This window comes from Ursus americanus, chromosome 5 (genome assembly GCF_024610735.1).
Source record: "Ursus americanus isolate L20-20 chromosome 5, mUrsAme1.1.p, whole genome shotgun sequence".
Classification (NCBI taxonomy): Eukaryota; Metazoa; Chordata; class Mammalia; order Carnivora; family Ursidae; genus Ursus; species Ursus americanus.
In genome coordinates this window covers 73,018,721-73,041,898 of record NC_142131.1, presented here as the reverse complement: position 1 = coordinate 73,041,898, position 23,178 = coordinate 73,018,721, and the positions used below count along the sequence as shown (strand labels likewise).

The window sequence follows — 23,178 nt, the reverse complement described above, 5'->3', positions numbered from 1 at the left end:
AACTGGTACTTACAAGCCCGTGAGTCCCGGCCCGTGTCCACATGCACCCGTGTGCCAGCCACTGTCCAGTGGCCGCACCAGCATCCTGAATCCTGCCCCTGAACTTCCCTTCCCTCCGTCTCGCCACCGCTTTCTCGACTGGACCGGCAAGTGCAGCGCTGAGACCCCAACCCAATTGACTGCTGGGCGGGGGAGCCACTGTCTGTGGACCAGCACCTAGCTCCCCGCATCCTGGGCGGTCCACCCGCTTCCCTCTGGGTTCGGTTTCCCCCGGGCTGCACAGGCTGGACCCCATTCCTGTCGTGCCCGTGTCCCCTGGCTTTCAGAAACTTTCCAGAAGCGCCTGGTCGAATGACCCCGTGCTGCAAAAGGAGGCGGCGCTGGGCGGAGGGGTGGCGAGGCGGCGAGGGAACGGGAAAGACAGTGGAATCCTGTTTCCTTTCCCGAAACGCACAAGTTCGGGACTGCTCCCGGGCTCCCCCTGTACCGCTCAGGTCGTGGGAGGAGGGAGCGGACCTCAGGATCCTGCTTTGCTGCGTATGCCACAGTGGGGAGCTGAGAAAAAAGCGGAGAATCTGGAGCAGAGACACTTGCCACCCCAGCGGGTCATACAGGGAGGGTGGGCACTGTCGGGCTAGCTCCCCAGCGCCCCACTGCCCCCGAGGCAGCTCTCTAGGACGCGGCGAATAGTTCGGACATCCAGAACCTGTGGCCGGGGCAGGGCCCTTGTCTGGGTAGCAAGCACTGTGTCATCTTTTGCAAATCTTTCCATCCTTCCCCCTCCAGGGACAACTCCTTTCCGTAGAGGGACCTCGTAGATTTGGGGGGAGAGCGCCCCGGGCGCCGGCCCCAGCGTGGCGGGCTCTGTGCTAGAGGGGGACGCAGTCGCGACAGATGCTGTCCTTGCCGGCCAGAAGGGAGCTGCAGCGGGGGATAGAGGACCCAGGGCGGGGGGCGCCGCGCCACACCGGGAGGAGGCCGTTCCTGGGTACTCATTCGAGCAAACAAAGCCCGGAACCTCTGGTGCCAGCGGCCGCGAAAGCCGGGATGTCACCAAGTGGCAGGGCGCACGGGTACCAGGGCCATTACAAGTTTCTCGCACTCCATAGAGCCCAGCCCAGACCCCGAGCGGACAACAAAAGATTCTCTTCGCTTTCCCACCGTCTCTGCGAAACCCCTTCTCCCACCACAGAACCCAGACCTGGTGCTGGGCGAAAACAGCGCTCTTCTACCCAACGTCCTCCAGCCCTCGAGGGCAGAACCCTTTTTTCAGCTTTTGCACTAGGACCGGGCGCTTCGGAGAATCCCACCCTCTCCGGGGCCTCTCTGCTTCCTGCTGGCCCGAAAGTGAGGACGAGCCCCGGGTCCTGCACACACATTCCCCAGCTAGGCAGCACCGCGCGGTCGCGGTCCCGGGCGGCGCCGGGCTAGTGCGCGGCGCGGGTGGGGAAGCTCGCAACGCGGAGCCTGGCGGTCTCCGGCGCACAGGGCGGAGAGGAGCGGCGGGCTGGGCTCACGACTGCTCCCCAAGGGCCGGGCAACGCTCGGGAGACAGACACCAGACAAAATAAAACGCAGCTACCACAAAGCCAACAGCGCGTGCCGGCCGCGGCCCCGGGACCCGCTGGCTGGAGCCGAGCCGCCAGGGAGGTGGGGCGCGCCGGGGCGCCCCTGCCGTACCTTTTCGGTGCATCGACGGGCAGGCGGCCGGGGCTCGGAGCGGGAGGGTACAGCGTGTATCCCATTTAGTAATCCATTATCGAGGAGATCTCTCCGGGCCGCAAGCTGCGCTCTCTCCTTTGCAAGCCTTTGTCATTCCTACATGTGTGCTTGTCTCTTTGGGGGTAACAGTCGCGGCGACTACTTTCTGGGAAGCCAACGCGCTGTGTTCATCTCCAATGACAGGCGCAGAACGGGAGAGGAAAAAAGAAAGAAAAAAAAAAAAACCAACAAGGAAGGAGTAAATGTTCAAGAAACTCTTCTCCAAATCCAAATTCCACTTGGATTCCACTCCGGTGAGTCCCTTCGGTGGTGTCTGCGCGGATTAACAAGTCATTTCAGGGTGGGGGGCGGGGTGGGGGCTGGGACAGGGGGCACGCTGTAGCCCCGCTCTACGACCGCGAGCGCTGTTGCCGCGGGTGTGGCGATGCTGGCCGCTGCTGCCGCTCCTAAGCGGGCATCGCGGGCGGTCGGCCCCGCGGAGAAGCGCCGCTGCTGCGTCCCGAGCGCCTGGGCAGCGGAGTGCGCGGGGAGCGGAGTTGGCTGCAGCCTCACCCGGTGCCGCTCACTACTCCTCTGTCACTGGAGAGGCCGCGGCTCCCGGGCGGAGCCAAGTCCCGGACTGGATTGCGCAGAGCGGACTCTCCTCCTGCAACCCCGCCTCCTTTGGCTGGCGTCTTCTCCGACCCAAAAGAGGACTGTGGTGTTTGTGTGTGAATGTGAGTGAGCGTGGCGGAGAGAGGGAGAACCTCCGCGGTGTGGCTGCAGGTGGAGCCTTGCACCGACTGGCCAGTGAGGCTCCTTGCACCACGATTCCTGGACCCCGCCGCGCTCTGGGTGGAGGTCCCGGTGGGGTTGACTCAGGCTGGAGCCCAGCCCCTGCTTCCCCCACCCCCGCATCTGCTCTAGCAAGGGGGGAAAAAAATCCCGGACAGCGTTGCTGAGCCCTGCCAAATCAGAAAAATAAATAAAAATAGACGTAGTGCAGGAGCGAGTTACAAGAAAGGATCTGTTCATCGATTTTCTTAAATGGAAAAGTTTTAAAGGATGAGGGTAAGTGAACGATGAGCCTTTCTAATTCTGATTACTGTATCAAGAGGTTGATTCCAGAAGTGATGGACGCTCTATGCACCCAGATGAACTGGATAAAAGCCGGTGCGGTTAAAAACACACTTAGAAGAAATGAACACAGTTGTTAGTTAACGCACATACAACATGTTAATAAAGCATGTTAAGTAAGCACGTAGATTGTGGTACAAAGAATGGTGTTATCGATAACAGCTACAATCTGTTTTAAAACTTAGAAATTGTGTGGACGGTCCTCAGAAATAAGTAAACTTCAGAAATAAGACGCAGACAATTCCAATGAGGATCCAACAGCTTCGTGTTAGAAGTAAATCGCAACTTCTTCCATGGCGCTATTGTTATGATCACACGGAGAATGGCAGGCACAGCCTTCTTCCACCGCGTGAACTTGCAGTCGCCAAAAAGCCTTGCAGTTACAGGCTTGTGCCGACTGGTCCGGCCACACCGTGTCCCCCTTCTCCGTGCCGCTGCTCGCTCCCCGCCGCGCCCGCACGCCCCGCTCCCCAGTGGGCTTCGCAGATGGTGCGGGCTGGAGCCACAGCCTTTACAGAAAGTAACAACTGGGCGGCCAAGCGATATTTACCAGTCGTGGGGTCGGCCGTCCGAGAAGAGCATTGGGAGGAGGATCAGGGTCTCAGTTGCCCTTAGGCCAAGTGGCCTCAGATACATGCATTAGAAACTGTACCTATACCCTAATTGGGGCTAGGGCCCACGTTCGCTCTCCTGCTGTTCCTGCGGGGAACCCAAGTTACGTACAGACATCTGCTCGTGAGGACTCACGAAGAATAAATGCACATGCGACAACACCCTGTATCTACCCTATATATATATATATATATTGTTTTTCCACAAACCACCTGGAAAAGGTGGCGAGAACGGTGAAGGAAGTCGGTCTCTCTGCTGTTCGCCAGAGCTGCCAGCAGGGGCCGCTATCCCCACCTTTCCCAAGCAAAAGCCACAGATCTTGGGTGGCGGGGGGCGCGGCCCTGGGTGCGCGCGCAGCCCCCGCAGCCCGAGCGCGGGCTCCGGGAGCGTGCACAGGGGCGTGGAGGGCGGCGGGCTCGGCTGCGCGTTCCGGCGGCGCGGGTGGGGGCCGGCTCCGCGACGTTTTTCTGGGATTCAGGCTGGACCAGGGGAAGTGTCCTCGCGGGCCGGGCCGGCTTGATCCTCAGCTGCGCTATTTAACGCCCCGATTTCGGCTGGTGATGGCAGGGCCACTGTGAACCCAGTCCTGGAGCTAGTCCGTGCGCCCCCGGCGCGCTTTCTTAGTCCCAAGGTCGAGACCAAGCGACCCCCCGGGGAAGGGGTTCTTGCCCAACACCTCCACCCTTCCCGGATTCTCGAGGCCCCTTCTTCGCTCTCTGCCGCTGCTTTACATGCTAATTGTGTCTGGGAAAAGTTCTTTAATTGGCAGAATTAGGCAGAGCAAACGAATTGTTTCACAGGCTAAACCAAATTAATTCCGGGTTTAGCTTCTTTCCTTGGAGAAACAAACAATTAAGCTGTCTTGTTTGCTTTATGGATATATTGGAAATGCCCCACATCGAGTTCCAGGATATGTTTTTAAAGGGAAATTATTTCCATTATTAATACTCGCATGTTTAATTTGCAGTAACGCTGAGCCAAGAAGCGAGAGATTAAATTTACCTGATTTTAAATTATGGAATACAAGAAGAAAATAATTTGAGTTAACTTTCACATGGCTAAGAAATACCACCCAAAATCTTCCTGGCAATTGCTGGATCCCAGAGTTTCACCCTCCAGTGAGGCCCCCATCTGTCCTGATAAGGTGAGATTACATTTCCACCTGCCAGCCAGGGGAGAAGTGCTCCCTGAGCTGGAAGAAAAACCAGCTATTGTGTCTCTCCCAAAGCCCTCAGGGGAGCACCTGTGGGGAGGCTGCCCAATGAAACCCCATGATGTCCTTTCCCCTTCTGTGCACCTCAGACTCGATACCATACCAGAAGCCTGCCTTAACTTTTCAGTAAAACCACTGCCCTTCCAAAGCCTTTGAAGTCTGCAATCTACCCTGTCCCTTCAGGGAAAGAAAGCCAGTGGGGGTTAAAGAGTCCCAGAGTGTAAGAACTGGAAGGAAATTTAGACTGTTTGTAGTTAAATGGCATGAAGTAGAGTGAGGAAGGCACCGCTTGGTCTCTGGAGGTGGGCTACGCTTCTGTAACTTAATAGCTGGTGACGTGGGCAAGTCACTCACCTCTCGGAAGCCCTAGTGGGCTCCCCTGTAAAGGCGGATTCATGTACTCACTTCCCAGGGATCGTGTGGATTAAATGAGAGGCTGAATGTAAACCACGAGTCCGAGTCTAGGGCCTGGTACACCCCACTCTGTCAGGGTTAAGTAGCGTTGCAGACATCCTTGTCGTCCTCCACATCAGTCCCACCAGCGCATTTTCCAGCAGTCAGATGGAGGTGTCGAGGAAGGAGGGAGGAGGCTTGTTTTGTGTCAGTGCTGGGAGCTGCCTGCCCCTCAAAACTCTTCCATAAATGTTTCTGTGGCGACAACACCTGCTTTCTCCCCCCACATCACCGGGGAAAAGTGTGGAGGAAGATTAAAAAGTAAACTCACACAGATCATTTTAAAGACCACGTCTTATTATTTGATCAGAAACTGTGCTCTAAGACAAAAAGTTGTAGTGAACTTGGGAGAAGAGGGGTCTGCTAGGCTTACCATTCACCTTCTTGTGAGTATGAGTTCCCTGGGGGGACCCATGGGGAGTGCTGTGAGTACATTTGTGCCGTTATCAGTCATAATCAAGAAACCTCTTGATTTGCAATCCCTTCTCCAAAATTCCCCTCAATTCCTTGCTTTAAATCAGTGGTTTTAAAATCCATTTGCACATTAGAATTACTGGTAAGCTTTTCAATGGCACAAGTCACCAGGCTCGAGAGATTCTGAAGTATCAGGCTGCGGGCAGGACCTGTACATGGTTATTCTTTTCTAGACTCCCTAGGTGATTCCAGTGTGTAGTCAGGGGGTGAGAACCACCGTCACAATGAATCCTGGCTGTGTTCTAGAGCGCTGCTCTCCCCTGGCCTTTTCTGCTGGGGCTGCTTCTTTTCCCTCTTGCTCACATGTGAGGTCATTGGTTTCTCGGATCATTTCTCCTCTGTAAAACCCCTAGAGCTTTGGAGACTGTGTTCTACAAATACATTGATGCTATTTATCATCCACAGATCTCATTTTATGCCATTTTCCAAAGACGTAGCACCATGCGAAATGTCCCCGTCAGTGTCCCACCACCTGTCACCACTCATGGAAGTGTTAGCATCCACCTAACCACTGACCCTCTGTTTTCCCAGCTTCTTGCCTTCTGCATCTGCACTGTCCTTTTCCCTTACTTATCTCTGCCCCTCACTCCAGGGCTTCTTGCTGGGCCTTATTATCTGAAATGGCTCCATTTCTTAAATCACTAATTCAGACATCCCACTTTCCAGACACAGCTTCCTCTCATCACTTGCACACTCTCTGCACGCACTCTGATTTCATGAAGGCCTTCGAGCTGTGGGTCCTGCCTCTCTCTGTCCCTCTGTCTGTCCGTCCATCCGTCCAACCATCCATCCAGCCAGCCATCCATTCTTCTACCCTTCCAGTCAGCCAGCCAGCCAATCAGCTCTTTGTCTATCCATCCATCCATCTGTCCATCCATCCATCCTTCCATCCCGCCAGCCAACCAGCTGTTTGTTCATCCATCCCTCCAACCATCCCCCTCCTTCCATCCCTCCAGCGAGCCAGTCAGCTGTTCTGTCCATCTAGCCAGCCATCTGTCCATCTCTCCTTCTTTCATTTCCCTCTCCATCCAGCAGAGCTTCGTGATAATGATCTCTCTTTAGTAAGACTTACAACTCCCTTGAGAACCAAACTGTCTTTTGGCCACCACCATATGACTGAAAACCAATTCTGAATGATATAAATATCAGCCTGCTTCACCCTCGCGCTGGGCCACCGAAGCCTGATAGAACACGATTTCAGTTACCAACCTCAGTCGGTAACTTTCTCTCGTTAGGCTCTGACTTTCTTCCCTTAGCCAGATGTTTTCACCTTGATGCCTCCTACTTCTCTGAAAACCCAGAGTCTATCACGTGGGCACTTTTTGCCCCTCTACTCATTCTTTCCTACACATCTCCTCTTCCACGGGGGCAGTGCCTCTCCTCCAACCTGAGGCCAGGCCCTGCACCTGTTTGATACTTTACAGTCACTCAGAAATTCTTCGCTCTCTCTCCGCCTCGCCTGCATCTCCCGGTTGGCAGGTAACCAAGCTTTAGTCTCTTCTTCTAGTCTTAGAAACAAGCCCTCCTTGGCTCCTCTGTTCCTTTCAAGCTACCCCTTCTCTTCTTTTGAAAGCCAGACTTCACCAAGGATTAGTGACAAGCTCCACTGCTACTTCCTCCTCTCCCATTCACTCCTTCCCATCTGGCTTCTGTCCTCAGCACTCCATTGACCAGGCTTTTGCCAAGGTCCTCAATGATATCCGTGACCGTAAATCCAGTGGACATTTAGAGTTTTCCTGTTATTTGTATCCTGAGCAGTGGCAAACAGGACCTCTTCTCCTTCTGTGAAATACTCTTTGCCCTTGACTCCTACAACATATCACTCTCTCCTGGTTGTCTTCCTGTTTTTCCCGTTCATTTCTTAAATTTGCTTTTCTTTTGAGGAAATTGAAAGATCCATTTTCAGAGAAAAATCGAACCTCCCAATTTCCACTACGCAGAATTAGCAGCTGTTAATATTTTGTCATATTTGTTTCCTGTGTTTCTTTCAAAAAATGAAACATGGTGTCTAAAGCTTCACTTCCTTTTAGTCTTCACTGCTCCCATCTCCCTCTACTGCTCCCATCTCCCTCCACTTCTCCTGAGTTTTCTGTGCAACTCCGGAGTTCATTTTCTATGCTTTCACATATACCATGGGTACCCAGAACCAACATACAGCAATGTTTTTGGTGTTTTTCCCCAAAAATTAATATAAGTAATACCCTGTTTACTCTTATTCTCAAATTCATCCTCCAAATTGTAGCTAAAATGATCTTTGAAAGGTGAATATCTGATCACATCATTCCCCTGCTTAAAATACTTGGGCATCCCAAAGCCTTCATAGGGCCTTCAAGGCTGTGCACGATTTGGTTATCGCCTACCTCTCTGGTCTTTTCTGTCTGCCATGCTGCCATCAGTTTTTTTCCTCTGCAACGTTGCCGGTGTGGAATGTTCCTGCTCCTTTGTAACCACAGACCTGCCCTTGTGCTTCTGCCTGGAACACTTCTTTACCTGGTTAACCCGTACTCATCCTTCAGGAAGGACTTCCGATATTGCGGAATACATCATACCCCTCCATTATGTGTTCAGAGTACCCTGCCAAATTAGTCCATATATCACAGCTAGAATTAATTGTCAGTGCAATTATTTGTTTGGATGCTTCTCTTTCTTGTTGGGGTAGAAGCTTCTTGAGTCCTGCGACTCCATCTCTTTTATTTCTCTTGTATCTCCAGCATCTAGAAGAGAGTAAGGGCTCGGCACACAAGAGACGGATGAATTAGTGGAAGCAGTAAATTCTTTTTTAAGGATTCGGTGGGGGAAAAAATAGATTTTTGGATGAGGTAGGATCCTTTAAAAAGGGAGAGAGAGAGAGAGAGAGAAAAAAAAAAAGCACTAGAAAGTTGTTTTAAGTTTCCAGTTCTCAAGATGCACAAAAACCAGGCTTTCCCCCAACATCGAACTTGTAATGTGTAGCGTCTGATTTCTTTCTGGAAGGAGGAAAAAGGGATTTGCAGATGTAAGGGATGGGTAAATAACCACAATTACAAAACAAGATGCTTGAAAATCCGCTGCCATGAGGATATAGGAAGGATGCTGAAAGACCTGTGGAAGGGGATAAAGTGCGATCTGAACCCATCAGGAACACAGTCGAAACATCTCGGAGGGCCGCTCTCCCAGCAAGCTGGAGCGCGCTAACAGTGATTTACTGTCTGCCCTCCATGAATAGCTTCACGGGTGGTACCCTCTCCGGCTGTAACAATCCCTCCACTGTACACCGAGAAGCTGGGGCCCCGTTCACTTCTGGTATCAAATTATTGTTTGGAAAATGAAGAGAATGGTAGATTAGAAATAAGGTAATGAATGAACAATACATGTTAAGTAAACCAGAACTCCCATTCCTCCCCACCTTCCCCCCACAAAAAGCTCTTTCCATTTAATTGAAGTCTTTGGTTATGTCATACAGAGCAAAGGCTGTCTCTGGCCTTGTTTTCATCTCGCTGTTCCAGCATAACTGCTCGTAATTGCCCTTCTTACTAACATTTAGACTTAAAAGTATCTACTTGGATATAAGTTTGTTTAAAAATGCAGTGACTGAAATGTAATTTATACTTTTCATAACCAGATACACCAGATGATTAAACACCACTTTGGAATTTGCTGTTTGGCCAAAAGAATGATGAAAAGCAAAATAGAACTTTTTGGAGGAGAGCTGTTTTCAAGGCCTTTGCTTCCAGGTAGCGGCAGGCCTGGCTGGAAGACAGAATTGTCTGACTCGTGCTTAAATATAAAATTAGGCTTCAGCTTCTTCCAAATCTACATTGTAGATAATGTGAGAAAACACTGTAGTGATACCAACTGAAAGACTTTTTCCAGGCTGTTTAGGATGAATGTGTATTTAAGAGTAATTTTATAACCAGAGAAATGGAGACAATGAGGGTGTTTTGTTTGCTTTAACTTTAAAACAGAAGACAGCTGTTTTAAACATCATCTAAACTTCGGCTGGATAACTGTGGATGGCGAAAGTACCTAAAAAAATGATCCAATCTGCTCGGATCTGAAGTTGATTTTTTAATGAAATATAAAAAAAAAAATGACATCATTAAATAGAAAGCTATCCCCTGAAAACTCCCCTATCCTTGTGATTATGAAACGTAAAGATGGTTTCCTAGTTTCTTAACCTGACATAGGATTTCGTACCTGGGCAGGTCTCTAGTTAATAGTCCCATAAAACATTGACGCCACTTAACAAGCTGGATTTAAGAATGTTTTCAGAGATAACCTGTGGGTTGAAATGAGCTTAAACATTACACTTTGAAATAAGTAATGTATTCTTCGGTACTTCCTGAAAGTTTCAGATGATTCACTAGTTTTTAGTGCTCCGTTTGTACTTCACCAAAATTTAAGACAAGTGAAACGATTGATGTCAGTAAGTGAACCCTCTTACATACGTTTTTGCATAACCAGGTACTTATTAATATAAACGAGAGTGTTACGTTTTTACATTTGAACTGAAGACCTACACACCTGTTTTCTTAAGAAATCCTGGGTCAGGAACTGTTAGTAAGACTCTTATAAAAACAGACATTCATTTCCTCATAGCTCCTTTCTTTTCCATGCTTCAAAGCAACGGAGACATTTCCTTTCTTCAGTTGTAGCCTTTTAAAGCCTTTTCTTGTTAAAGCAAACTTTTGAAAGTCCCTAACCCTCTGCCTCTTCCTCACCACTATTGTGCGCTCCTCTTCCCTGCCTTCCAAACAAGATTACAAGCAGAGATTTTTGAATTTATTACGGGCCAGTGTTGACATTGTCCCACTGGATTCCCTTGCCTCGGGGACTTTTCCCTTTTTGCTTTAATCAATACATTATTTTTTCCAGTTGCTTTTTTGGGGAGCCGGGAGGGGTGTGTGGGAGAAAATGTGTAGCTCTTACTCTTACAAAGCACAACAGAGAAGCCGTAATGAGAATGTCGTGTGGCCATGTGAGCTCACTCGGCGTGGAGCGAGGGTCAGCCTTGCGCTCTCGGCTTCCTATCAGTGCGTCATTGGGTGGCAGTAGCCCACGCGATGATACTGGACTTATCAGTATTGTGTCTCTGGATCACAACGCAACGTCCTCCTTCCGGCTGCTCAGGCCCGACCACTTAGAGTCATGCTTGACTCGTCTCGTTCTCCCATTGGTCACATTGGACTCGGCAGCAAATCCTGTTGGCTCTCCCTTCACAATCTATCCACAGTCTGACCTCTTCTCATTCCTGCCGTCACCACACTGGTCCACGCCCCCATCCTTTTCATCTGGTGTCATCCAGGAGCCTCGCAACTGGTCTCTCTGCTTCTGGACTTGCTGTATTGTGTACCCTACCGACACCGTAGTCCCCAAAGAGCGGCCAGAATGATCCTTGAACTTTTACGATGAGTTGCTTTCAGTCCTCTGCTCCAAACTTTCCCGTGGTTTCTTCCCGTCTCCTTCAGAGCAAAAGCCAAAGCCGGTGCCATGTGGCCTCCCCTCCTCCTCCCTGGCTCCCTTCTTCTTCTCTCCTCACTGCCTCTAGCCTCCTGCACGTGGCACCTCGGGCTCTTGTTCTCTTCCTCCCGAAACACCATTTCCTCAGATAGCCGCAAGGCGCCTCCCAGTCTTTGCTCAAATGCCAGGGCTCCCTGACCACCATATATGAAATCAGAGCTCCTCGAGCTGGGGCCCTTCCTTCTCTTTCCCCTTCCCCGCTTTGTTTTTCCTCCTAGCCCTTGCTGCCAGATGACCCTGTCTATACGTACTTGTTCACTTGTTTAGTGCCTGTCTCCTGCCACTCAGACAGAAGCTTCCTCCAGGTAGGAACCGACTTTCACTCACCACCATATCCCCGGATCTTAGAACAGCGCCTGCCGCATCCTAGGAATGCAGTAAATGTTTGTTGAGTAAATGAGTAAAGTACCGCATCTTACCACCGTTTAATGTCAGTCACACCAGAGTAGAGCGAGTGGCTCTCTTGTCAAGAAATGCCCCTAGAGTTCTCTTTGACAGGGTCTCTGCCTGATGTTACAATAGGCAGGATGCGGTGTGTTTTTGTTTTTAATAGTTTGCTTTGAGGCAGTGCCTGCTGTTTGATGGTAAGAGTAGGAACGGGTACGCAGGTCTGGGAGGTTCTGAAGGAGAAACGCTTGCTGTGGACAAGGAGGATTTTTCTTGCTACTGGGTGGTGACTCACGTGATCATGTCCAGAGACCAAGAGGAAAGGGAGAGCTAACCTCGCATCATCACCTCCATGCGGGCCTCCCTAGTAGCTTGGGCTGCCATGTTAATGCATCGCAGACTGGCTGTCTTAAACAACATACAGTTCTTTTCTCACCGTTCTGGAGTTGAGAAATCCCAAATCAAGGTTCTGGTTGATTCGGTTTCTGGTGAGCTCTCTCCTTGGCATGCGTGTGGCTGCCTTTTCTCCCTCTCCGTGTTTCCTCCATGTGTCCTCCCCACCTGTGAGAGACCGTGAACTGTCTTCTGTCTCACTGTTGAAGAATACTAATTCCCTTGGATAAGGGCCCCCCACTTAGGACCTTATTCAACCTTGATTACTTCCTTAGTCAAATATAGCTCCCCTGGGAGTTAGGGCTTCCACATAGGAACTTAGGGAGAACACAAGCCCTCAGTCCCTAACAACCTCCCTTCCAGGCTGAGCAGAATCGTGTGAAATCCCCTGCCCGCTGCCCCCCAGGCAGGCTTTGACATAGTGGAGGGGTCTGTAGGGCCATTTGGTGCCCGTCTCACATTCAGGAACATTCTCCAATAATCTTTTTTTTTTTTAATTTTTTTTAAAGATTTTTTTTTTTATTTGTGTATTTGACAGAGATAGAGACAGCCAGCGAGAGAGGGAATATAAGCAGGGGGAGTGGGAGAGGAAGAAGCAGGCTCCCAGCGGAGAAGCCTGATGTGGGGCTCGATCCCAGAATGCTGGGATCACGCCCTGAGCCGAAGGCAGACGCTTAACGACTGTGCCACCCAGGCGCCCCTCCAATAATCTCTTTTAAACTTTTCTTCACATCATATTCATGCACACACCCACACCACACACAAAAAACATGTATAACATATGTACGTATATGAAATATGTAGAATATATATAACCCATAAACCATCGTGTTTTTATTTTATAAATTAAATATTTGTGCAGTACTTACGAGCCCATTTTAGCACTTTTTATCTTTTAATACAGGGGACCATCTAGCCTCTCTCAACATCGCAGAGACTGCCTTCTAGATTTGGGGCACCTCATCCACGCCACCCGTTACTCTTAGTTATCATCCAGACATTGACCCTTCCTTCCGGCGATCCTTCCCTGCGTCTGACTGTCCATACAACTGTGTGCTGCCTCTCCCCCAGCTGGGTCCCTAGTTCCGTCTTGCCTTCCAGACCTCTCGTCACTGTCCTTATCTCTTCGAGACTTCTCCAGAATGAACAGTGCCCCGCCATATCCTCAACTTCCTCACTGACTAATCTTTCCACCTCTGGTTCTCCCCTAATATGGCATAAAATAGGACCCCGGGCCTTTCGTGGCCATTCCTGGGGGATGAGGACTTCATCACTTGTCAGGGTAGAGCCAAAAACATGCAAAGTGCTCCCCAAACTGATCGTCTCCCAGGGTCGGGCTCACAGGGGACCCCACCCAAATAAGGACAGAGCCCTGGGTTCTATACAGTGAGGGCCTCTGGTGAGATAGAGTTTGAGGAATGAGGAGGCAGCCCATGTGCTCAAAGCACAGGGTGGGCCCTGGAAACCCAGATGCGCCCGTCATCCTGAACCTTAGCTCTCTAGCTGAAAGCCAGGACAGGGCCTCTCACAAAAAACGCCTCAGTCCATCGGCGTGGCAAGCGTGCTCTCAGAGCTTCGTGGCAGGTAGAGCCGTGCTGGCCTAGAGCTGACTTTTCATGGTGGCTGTGAGAGAGCGTCCATGTGGGAGGCTCACGTTTCCCTGGAATCAAGCTGAGGTACGGGGACCCGGATGCTGTCCTCATCAGACTGGCCCACCAAGACATTTCCCAGTTTTCTTTGACAGTGGATTTGGGACATAGGCTCTATTTTTGAAAATACACAAGGAAAAAAAAGTAATAAGAATGAAAAAGAGAAGTGAATCTAAAAACATGGGAAGTTTTTTCAAAAGGACAAAAGTGGGACATTATGAAAGCAGCAGCCTGCAGGGCTGAACACTCAACACTGGTCATGCTGGAGACTTTTCTAGAGCGTTGTGGGTGTTAACCCATTTTGTCTTTCTAATGATTCTAATGAGCATTTTTATTGTCCCCATTCAACAGACGGGGTGAACAGAGAGTAAGAAAACAAGGCCAGGGGCACCTGGGTGGCTCCATTGGTTAAGTGTCTGCCTTCGGCTCTGGTCATGATCTCAGGGTCCTGGGATCGAGTCCCGCATCAGGCTCCTTGCTCAGCAGGGAGCCTGCTTCTCCCTCTATCTGCTGCTCCCCCTGCTTGTGCTCTCTCTCTATCAAATATGTAAATAAAAATCTTAAAAAGAGAAAAAGAAAATATGGCCAAAGCATTGTGGTCGTAAGGGGGGTGAGGCAGAATTCAAACCCAGGTCTCTGGCACCCCGCCACGGGCCGCACTGAGCAGTCAGACAAAGGAAGCGTGCCTGTTACATGCAGTCGGTTCCCTGTTCCAGCCCTTCTGAGAAACACATGGAAGTCCACGACTTCCTTGAGGCATGTGGTGTTTAAGGCTGCTGCTAACTTGACAAAATAGCGTCTGGTTCAAAATGTGTGTAGCATTATGGTGAATCTTCCTCTTAGTGCAGCTTCAGAAAATTCTTTAAATGCAAATGTGTGCTCTTTCAACCAAAAACCAGATTTGAGTAAAATCTTAATTATAGAAGAGATAAAGCAGGGTTGATACTTTAATTTATAGAAAAGATGATTTGCTTTTGAGAAGAAGTATCAGTGTTGAAGTGATCTCTCGATTCAGGTTTAATGTTTACCTTACTAAAATATCACTTATAACCTATGTCTGTTGCATGCAGAAATGAGCCCCGAGCCCCATGGCTTCCAAGTGTATGGTCCTGTTCTGGTGGAGAGTGTTGGGTCTGGCTGTATATACTGGCTCACTTCCTCTAGAGCTGGATCCAGAGACAGTGAGATAGAAAAGTGTTTTCTCATCTTGGAGCTTATGCTCCCTACAAGAAGAGTCAGCTCCCGGGGCACCTGGGTGTCTCAATCTGTTAAATATCTGACTCTTGATTTCGTCTCAGGTTATGATCTCAGGGTTGTGAGCTCAAGCCCCACATTGGGCTCTGTGCTGGGCGTGGAGCCTGCTTGAGATTCTCTCTCTCCCTCTGCCCTCCCCTCCCAAAAAAAGAATCTACTCGCTGCATCGGGACAACTGACCATCCGTTTGGAAAATAGTCAAGTTGGCTCCTACCTTACATCATTTACAAATAAATTCCAGATGGATTAAAGACCTAAAAATAGAAGAAATATAAAAAAAATATAAGAGAGTTAAATGAGTATGTAAGAGTATATACTTACGGTCTTGGCACAGAAACAGCCTTCTTATAATACTAAAAGCAAAGTTGTCTAAAGAAAAAATCAGAAATTTTGACTATTTCCAAAATAAAAACTTTTGTAAGGCAAAATGTACTGTAAATAAAATAAAAAAGCAGTTGGCAGATTGGGAGACAATATTTGCAACCTAACTAACAGACAAAGGATTTGCATATATATGAAGGAGTCCTACAGATTGAAGAAGACAGTGATAAACAATTTGATAGGGAAAAAATGGTCAAGACACATAGACAGGTAATACTTGGGAGGGAATGCTTATTAGGAATTGGCGATAATTATCCCAGAAAATGCTCCAGTTCACATCGAACAGGGAAATACAAATTTAAATAATAAGATCACATTTTGGGTACTCATGGGATTGGCAAAGAATATTCAAGTTTGATCATTTCAAATGTCGCAAGGAGGTTCAAGCAGCATCATAAATTACTAGTGAGAATGTAAATGCAATAGCCACCTTGGAGGACAATTTGCCAGTACCTATTAAAATTGATAATGTGCATATTCTGTGATCCAGCATCTCAGCTTCTGAGTATCTACTCAAGAGAAGCATTCACCTTTGTGCACGGAGATATGTGTAAAGATTTTTATTGCAGAATTGTCTGTATTGGGGAAGAAAAAGATCAGAAATGACTTAAATGTTTATCAATATGGTGGTGGTTATTTAAAGTAGCTAATAGGGGACACCTGGCTGGCTCAGTGGGAAGAGCATGGGACTGACTCTTGATCTCAGGGTCGTGAGTTCAAGCCCCACCGTGAGCATAGTGATTACTTGAAAAAAATAATAAAGTAGTTAATAGGATCTGGTAATCCTTTTTTAGAGTATTATGCAGCAGCTAAATAATAATAGTAGTAATAATAATAATAAAACAAGCTGAAGAGGTCTACACACAGGAAGATTTTAAAAACTGCACTGAATTAAACCTCATAAAATCTATAGGTTATTATTTTTTTTCTTTAAAAGAAGAAAGTCTGGATATATTTCTGTACCTGAGAATTGATCATAGAGTCCTGATTGGGGAAGAAGCATCTAAGTGGGGGAAGGAGGGGACTGTTGTCATGGACTGGATATGTGTGTTCCTCAGAGTTCTTATGTCAAAGCCCTAACCCTCCAGGATGGCTGTATTTGGAGTAAGGAACTAATTAGATGAGGTCGTGCAGATGGGGTCCCCCTGATGAGATTAGCGCCCCCATAGGAAGTGACGCCGGAGAGCCTACTCTCTCTCTCTTTCTCTGACTACCACGTGAGGACGCAGTGAGAAGGCAGCCACCTGCAGACCAGGAAGAGAGTCCTCACCAGAAACTAACCCTACGGGAGCTTGACCTTGGCCTTCCGGCCTCTGGAGCTGTCTGTTGTTGGAGTTACCCCAGTCTGGGCTCTTGTGTGACGGCAGCCTGAGCTTTAGCCTTAACTGACAAGTTAGCTATTTTAGATTTATTGTAGGATGAGAATGTGTTTACCTAGGACCTGTGTGATTAAAACATTAACTTTTAAAAGTCAACTTTGTCTTCCCTCTTCCCCTGTAACTGGCCTTCTCCCTGTTTCCTCACCTTTCCCTGAGCAGTATTAATCCAGGCTGACACTTCCATTCTGAGGCGAGCAGAACTTTCCAAGAGGACTCCCTTCAGGTCCAGGGACCCAACCGTGAACCTCTGAGGAGACACCCTCAAATGCACTTGAGGTTAGATCACGAGAGCAAGGCAGTATGAATTGGTAAAGGGAAGTGTGGTCAAGGGAAATCACTTTCTCTTAGTGTTAGAGGACAAGGCTCAAGTGAAAAAGTCAGTTTCTGTCATCTTTTACTAAATGGTGTACGCTCAGTGTTCTAAGTGTATTACTGTAACGGTGATGGCCAACGTTTATTTATTCCTCAGGATGGGGTTGGCATTCCCTAAACATTTTTGTTTAATTGTTTGTTTGCTTTTAAAGATTTATGTATTTACTAGAGAGAGAGCATGTGTGCATGTGAGCAGGGGAAGGGGCAGAGGGAGAGGGAGAGAATCTCAAGCAGACTCCACACACAGCTTGGAGCCTGATGAGGGGCTCGATTTCACGACCCCGAGATCACGACCTGAGCCGAAATCAAGAGTACAACACTAAAGCAACTGAGCCACCCAGGCGCCCCTCACCAAACATTTTACATAGAACCTCTGACTAATTGTCCAAAACTCTCATGAGGAACTTGAGAATAGTCATTCTTAAGTCATAGACTTTTCTCACTAGATCTTACTTATTCTTAAACAATGTTGTACCAAGATCACAAGACATTGAAAGATTTAACAGCCTTCCTATTACCCTTCTGCTGTAAACGCAAACACAGTTTCCATTTTAGATGTTCCTTCTAGACTTCATCTGTATGCTTTCATACATCTCTGTTGTCATTTAAGGCTTTGTTAACTTTGTACATACCTCATTTCACTTAGCGTCCTGGTTATACACTCTTCACAGCTTCCTTTAATGGACACCCAATGTTTCATTTAGTTGCTACGTTATAATTCACTTACCTGTTCCCCTGTGGTTGATATCTGTCATTTCCAACTTGTCATCAGAGATGTTGTTGAATAGACATTCTCGCACATGGGAACTTCTGAGTGTGCGTTCTCTAGGATAAGTTCTCGGGGGTATTAGTAAGGGTCCCATGACACAGCACTTTGTATTCCTGTTGGTCAAAATTGCCCAATAGTTTTCCAGAGCCTTGTGCCCATTCATCATGCCCCAGCAACGTACAAACACAAACACATCAGTTTCACTGCAGCATCGTCGGCATCTGCTAGTGTCATTCCAGAGTTTTTGCTAATGAAAGCACTTGCGGGGGAGAAGAGGAGAGGTTCCTTAGCTCTTCTAAGACTGCTTGGTCAGTCTATTGAGAGCTACAGAGATACATTAAAGACAAGGATTATTTTTCCCAGCTTACCATCCACACCCTTGCTCTAGGAAGAGCAAGCACCCTGAGTTGATGGGACCTCTGTCCCACCCTCAGATCCAAGGGGTGAGCATGTGACCCAGTGTGGTGTCCCTCCCTCCCTCTCTCTCTCTCTCTCTCTCTCTCTCTCTCACACACACACACACACACACACACACACACACAGACACACACACATACATACACACGCAGAGGAATGGAATCCATAAAAGGCAAGCAGAGCCCCAAGCAAAGAGTGAGTATAAGTCCTGGTGACAATATTTGAGTCCCTAGACCCACCCAGCTGAACTTGATGCCAGTTAACCTTGTATTCAGGGCCACCATTTACAGTTGAGCAAATTGTGAACTGTGGAGGGTTCCCAGCCAAAGGGGTCACTGGGGCTGAAATCCATGTAGTACATCGAGGAGCAGGGCTGCATCTACCAAGAGGAAGGGATTGAGTTTTGTTTCACACAAAGGCTCCCATTGCTTGCCAAGCCACATGCTCACTCAGGACTCCCTTTTGCCATTTCACAGGAGGGGCTCTGTGGGTGGCCAGTAGCTTTGCATTTGTGTGAACCAGTAAATCTCATCCCCTCTTTTACGTAAGTCAGTCTGAGGTCTGCTTCTGTCACTTGGAATTGAACTAATCGCAATTAATACATCAGATCAAGAGATTTTCAAACCAGGATAGACCTTAAAAATTCCAGAGTACCTATGGGTACTTTGTAGGTGAAATAACTTGGGGAGCTGAGTAAATTGCCCAGAATCAGGCCGTATATCAGGGACAGGCCTAAAAGGTTAGTTCCCAAGTTAGCATTCTTTGCAATATAATGTTTTGCTTCTTTTTATAACCTGTGATGCCATTTGATAAGCTCGGTTTGAGAGCCTAACCCTGCAGAGATGTCTTCTCTCTCCTGGGCTGCCTTGCCTCCCATGTCAATGTTGGCCTCTTGGATCTGGCTTTGTGACCCAACTCCTTACACGTCTCCATGGTGTAAAGATCTGAAAAATAAAACATGGGATGTGATTTAATAAATTGATTACTATGTAGAAGCAGTCAACTCAGAAAGTGCCAAAACACTATGAATACTATATGACCAGGGAAATTAAACATCTGGGCCCTTTAGTCTAAGATTAAAAGAAATAAATATATTTAGATGTAATTGCTCCTATCCTTCATCTATTATTAAATACTATGTAAGGGGCACCTGGGTGGTTCAGTTGGTTAAATGTCTGCCATTGGCTCAGGTCATGATCCCAGGGTGGTGGGATTGAGTCCCACATCCAGCTTCCTATTCAGCGGGGAGTCTGCTTCTCCCTCCCACTCTGCCCCGTCCCCCACTTGTGCTTGTTCTCTCAAATAAAATCTTGAAAAAATAAAAATACATACACACATACATACTATTTGATATGTGTGTGGTCTTTTCCTGGGCCTGAGTAGAAATTCATGAACTAGGTCCTCTCAGACTCCTAGATGAGGTCTCAGAGGGAGAGTCACCTGGCCTGTGCCCAGCTAAATGCTGGAAGGCGTTAGTGTGTCTTCTGATCTCGGCCCATTTGGTTGGTCATTTCCCCCTACTTATTTTGACTTGCCTGAATTTAATGTATCCTGGAGAATCTGTCTTCTGTTCTGTATGCCTCCTTAAGCTGGAAAAGGAGAGAGCTTTCAGCGTTTTGATAAACACACAAAAATGGCTACACGATCTCTCTGGGTTTCTGTCAAATCCTGTTATTGGCTCTTTCCAGAAAGAGAGAGTAATTTTTCTACCAGACAGCCTTCTTCCAACCCAAATTTGCCCTGTGACAATATAAAATCAGATTCTGCGCCAAATTCTATAGATTCCCTCTTGTTTTGAGGCCTTGTTTCTTTGACAATGACCTTTGAACAAATTACTTCTCAAGAAGCGAGGCCCCTTTCCTTCTGCTCATAGTGAAATCTACTGTAACTGAACTCTTCAAAGTAGCTCCTCCCCTTGTCTTATTTTGTCAGTGAAGTAGCATTCAGACAAAGGTGTGGAATGGTTAAGGTCATAGTGGAGCCTGCGCCTGCCCCAGGCTAGGATCCCCCTCCTCACACCTCTTAGGAGCGCTCTGCTCTCCACCGTCCCTCTGCACCTGTGAACCACGTATTAATCATGTCCAAGGCTCACTCACCTAAAAAGCCCTCTTCTTCATCCAAAATTTTCTCCCTTTCCTCCTTGCCTCTATTCCCTCTCCTTCGTCCCCACATTCACTAAAGATTTGTCTGCCCACACCATCTCTACGTCTTAACTTCCACGCATGCTTATACCGTTCTCCCTAGGCGTCCTCTCTCACCTGTCCACGAAGGCAGCTTTGGCTGAAGGCATTAGTTAGGGAAACACGTGGACATCCAAGTGGCTCCACCACAGTAGACCTTCCATGAGCACTCAGTATCATTTCCTGTTGGCTTTTTCTCCTCCATCCAGTCTCCGAATGTTGGGCTCATCTGGGCTCTGGAATGCCCCCTCCACACCGCCTCCCCCCTTTTCTTGCCATGTCTGCATCCCTACTCATGATTTTCAAACCCGTCCTTATGTGATGACTCCTGAGGGCATCTTCAGTCCACACCTCTCCTCTGAGCTTCAGATTCATACATTCGTTCATGACCCACGTAGGACTTGGCTTTTCTCCCCAAACTCAATGCGCAGTCGGTCTTGTGCATCTCGGTTTTCAGACCAGAAGCCCGGAGATGCTTCCTGGTTTCTCCTCACCCCTTGCAGTTAGTCCAGCAGCCCATCGTGCCCGTTCTTTCTCCAGGATATGTCACATCACCCTCGTCTTTCTCTCCCATCCCATCCACCAGTCCCACCAAAGCCACCATCCCCTCTCAACAGCTTCAGTGCGGTGGCCTTCGAACTGGTTCCCCTGAATCCTGTCTTGTTCCCCTCTGATCCATTATTCTGATGCCATCTAGAATAAAGATAGCCTATCCTATTCTATCATTGTATTGCAGAAAACCACTTAATCATATGCCATTGACCTTAAATCCTTTACCATGACCTACAGGACTTGGCTGATCCTCTGGAGTGTAAGCCTTATGAAGGCTTGCATCTCTCCTGTCTCAGGCTCTACTTTATCCCCAGTGCTTAACGAATGTAGCGTATGGAAGGCATTCGATAAATATGTATTAAAAAATGAGTGACAGACACTTGATGGGGTGTCATAATTTGTTTAATATGTACTCACCCAGTGGGAGTGTAAGTCCTGTAGAAGCAGGAGCCATGAATTTTCTTGATTGACCTTTTATACCTAATAGCTAGAAAAAGGGTCCATCATTAATATACAAGAATTGGAAATGGTTGACTGGATGTCTACATGGCAGTATGGCTGTATCTAAAAACTTACTGCTGGGACGCCTGGGGGGCTCAGTCGGTTAAGCGTCTGCCTTTGGCTCAGGTCGTGATCCCAGGGTGCTGGGATCGAGTTCCACATGGGGCTCCTTGCTCAGCGGGGAGCCTGCTTCTCCCTCTGCCTGCTGCTCCCCCTGCTTGTGCACTCTCTCTCTCTGACAAATAAAATCTTTAAAAATAAAACAAAATAAAAATAAAAAAATAAAAACATACTGCTGAGCAAAAGCACTATGAATGGAAATCAGATCTATAACACAACTACATTTAATTAAAAATATATGCAGGCTAAACAGCAATTTTTCAAGAATACCAACAAAAAGGAATACATTAACGTATTTGAGCGGCTGCTTCTAGAAAGGAGGGATGGACATGGGAAATAAGAAAGAAAAATAACTGAAATGCGAGAGGACAGATGTTTGTTGAATGAACAATGTATGCGGGTGGCATGAGATTCCAAGGTGAGTGAGTGTGAATAAGGAACAGCCCAACAGAATGGACGGAGATGACAAAAATCCCTTATTTGTTAGCTGGGACTTCCCCCCAAGGTTTTGAGAATAATGATGGAAATTATTACCAGGTAGTTACAGCCTGGTACTTTATAAAACACACAATTCCTTAGCACGACAAAACAGAAAAATTCTGATTTCCGCTAGCATCGAACATTCCAAATAAGAGGGTGAAATTATTGTCTCGGTCCTAAAGGAAAAAGTCCTTGAGGGGAACATTCCACTGTTCTCTCCTCTTGCGCGTGCTCGGTAAGAATGGTCAAGTTGTGTGGTTTTCTTCTGAGAAGTGGTTTCCAGATCTGATTTTGCTGATCTCCCAGAAAGCTCCATGCATGCCACCTCATTCTTCCGACAAAATTTGTTTTAATTGACTTTAATTAGGACAAGGAGATACATATTATGCAGCACTCTAAAGAGAAAAAAATGGATCATGGCAGCAAATTCTCGAGGCTAACCATGATAGGTGGGGCACTGTTGTTTTGGAATCAAAACCTTGGGCCCTGTCCGTTTTAGGCCGTTAGCAATTCTCCAAGGTCATCATAGGATCTATTAGGGGCTTAGCCTGAGCATGGAAAGCCTGCACTTTTCTGTTTGAGGATCACAGCCTGGTGACTCCAGTACCTGGAGAACTGGTGGGGCCAGAACAGAATTTAAAATCTAAGCAGACAGGACGCCTGGGGGTCTCAGTCGGTTGGGCATCTGCCTTTGGCTCAGGTCATGATCCCAGGGTCCCAAGATCGAGCCCCGCCTCAGGCTCCTTGCTCAGCAGGGAGTCTGCTTCTCCCTCTGCCTGCTGCTCTCCCTCCTTGTGTGCTCGCTCTCTCTCTCTCTGACAAATAAATATATAAAATCTAAAACCTAAGCAGACATTAACTAAGGAAGAAAGGGAAAGCAGGCACAATTGCAATAAATCTCATTATAATTAAGTTTAAGAATTTTGTCAAAGAAGGCCAACCTCACTATCACAGACACACGCGCGTGCACACACACACACACACACTTTGTTGTATAAATTCTAAAAACATTTTACAACTGCAGCTTTCCTATGAGGTCCTCTATTTGGTCTCTGCAGCTGTGGTGCATAATTGATTATGAAATATTTGTAAATTCGGGGGACGTGATTTCCCTACTTCACCACTGAATCTCATGTATCAGTTTAATTGTAATCATAAACTTGGCTTAGCATCGGGATCACCACATCCTGGGGTTCTTGATCATCTTCGCAGTTCCACTGTCTGCCTTTCCAAATGCAAGAAGGAGCAGATATTG

General features: G+C 47.7%; 1 protein-coding gene and 1 long non-coding RNA gene across 3 annotated transcripts in view; one reads left to right on the top strand and one right to left on the bottom strand.

Annotated features, from left to right (window-relative positions):
* The window catches only part of SEMA6A (semaphorin 6A), a 124,869-nt gene extending 122,957 nt beyond the window's left edge, over positions 1-1,912 (bottom strand). For both annotated transcript variants that reach the window (XM_045794880.2, XM_045794881.2), the window contains exon 1: positions 1,681-1,912. The gene's annotated coding sequence lies outside the window, so the exon portion shown is untranslated. The remainder of the gene's footprint in view (positions 1-1,680) is intronic.
* Positions 1-23,178, top strand: part of LOC148110149 (uncharacterized) — a 169,116-nt gene that overhangs the window by 27,796 nt on the left and 118,142 nt on the right. Inside the window, exon 3 of the long non-coding RNA XR_015724600.1 lies at positions 1,906-2,015. This is a non-coding gene — a long non-coding RNA (uncharacterized LOC148110149). The remainder of the gene's footprint in view (positions 1-1,905; positions 2,016-23,178) is intronic.